Here is a 1,789-nt window from a genome sequence, read left to right on the forward strand (position 1 = left end):
TGAGACAGATAGTAAAGTTCTCTCTCTGTATCCCATGTCCAGTCTATTACAGTGTATTGCATTGGGCTATGGAGCTGGTGGAGAACGAAGTGCTGCTGGATATGTATGACACAGTCCCCTTCCCAAACTACACATATTTGGTTAGTAGAGGAACTACTGAGTATTTCCCACCCCAATTTAGCTGAGACAAGTAGAAAAGTATTTTCTCTACAACCCAAAAAGTATCCCATATACCATGTATTGCATTGCAGTGAATGAAGTGGGGGAGTAAGGAGTCACCAGTACTCTGTATTGTCACGGATTCCTCCGGTACTGATGTTGACACTCTGTTCACCAGCTCCTGAGGTCTATATCACCAGCCTTCTAGGCGTCACTGAACTGGATCATTACCACCAACCCTGGACTGTCTTGTCTCATTAAGCACACCTGGTTCCCATTCCCCCTGATTAGTATGTGTATATATGTGCCCTCTGTTCATGTTGATTATTGTTCCATGTCTGTTGGTGTTGTGAGTACCTGTGCTCTGTTGTATTGGCTTGCATGTTATTGTGTACTAGTGTTATTACGTGTCTCGTCCCATGTATTTATTAGAGGTTTACATCTCACTCTTTGTTTGGGTTACAGCCCTGTGTTATATATATATATACAGTGGGGCAAAAAAGTATTTAGTCAGCCACCAATTGTGCAAGTTCTCCCACTTAAAGCTGAGAGAGGCCTGTCATTTTCATCAGGTTCAACTATGACAGACAAAATGAGAAATCCAGAAAATCACATTGTAGGATTTTTTAATGAATTTATTTGCAAATTATGGTGGAAAATAAGTATTTGGTCAATAACAAAAGTTTCTCAATACTTTGTTATATACCCTTTGTTGGCAATGACAGATGTCAGACGTTTTCTGTAAGTCTTCACAAGGTTCTCACACACTTGCTGGTATTTTGGCCCATTCCTCCATGCAGATCTCCTCTAGAGCAGTGATGTTTTGGGGCTGTTGCTGGGCAAATGTATTTCTTTCATCACATTCCCAGTGGGTCAGAAGTTTGAATGTACCGGTCATACAATGAGAGACACAGGCCTATTTCAGTCATTGCAAAGTCTAATGGATTAAGGTATCCTACCAAATGAATGCTTGAATTCATTTCTTGTGTAGTGGTTCATCTATTTGTAGAATATGCCTATGCATCACTGAACACTAGGTGATGTGTCACCTCCACAATTGCTCTCTTCCCAGAAATAAAATGAGCAATGAGGTTCTGGAAACGTACTCAATTATGAAATGTAACACTGAATCCTAGACCAGACAGCCAAAGAGAAAATGAATTTTCCATGGTATAATTGTGATATTAAATATGCATGTATGCATGGGAGGACAGGGAACATATGCACCCCTTTTCAGCTGGAGAAAACACAGACTAACTAAACTGGGACAAAGCCACTGCAGTGTTGGAGCTAGAAACATGAGTATTTCACTGCAGCTGCAATAACATCTGCAAAATATGTGTATGAGAAATCAAATTTAAATTTGATTAGCAGCACAATTTTGTGTTATGAACCTTGTTACGTCTTTCCTCCTGGGAAGGAAAGGCGGACCAAAATGCAGCGTGGTTATAGTTCATGTTTTTTAATAGGAAAACTCAACATTAACATAATACAAAACAATAAACGTGGAAAACCGAAACAGCCCTATCTGGTGCAACAAACACAAAGACAGGAAACAAGCACCCACAAAACCCAAAACAGGCTACCTAAATATGGTTCCCAATCAGAGACAATGACTAACACCTGCCTC

The sequence above is a fragment of the Oncorhynchus tshawytscha genome, linkage group LG05, assembly GCF_018296145.1.
Source record: "Oncorhynchus tshawytscha isolate Ot180627B linkage group LG05, Otsh_v2.0, whole genome shotgun sequence".
NCBI classification, from domain to species: domain Eukaryota; kingdom Metazoa; phylum Chordata; class Actinopteri; order Salmoniformes; family Salmonidae; genus Oncorhynchus; species Oncorhynchus tshawytscha.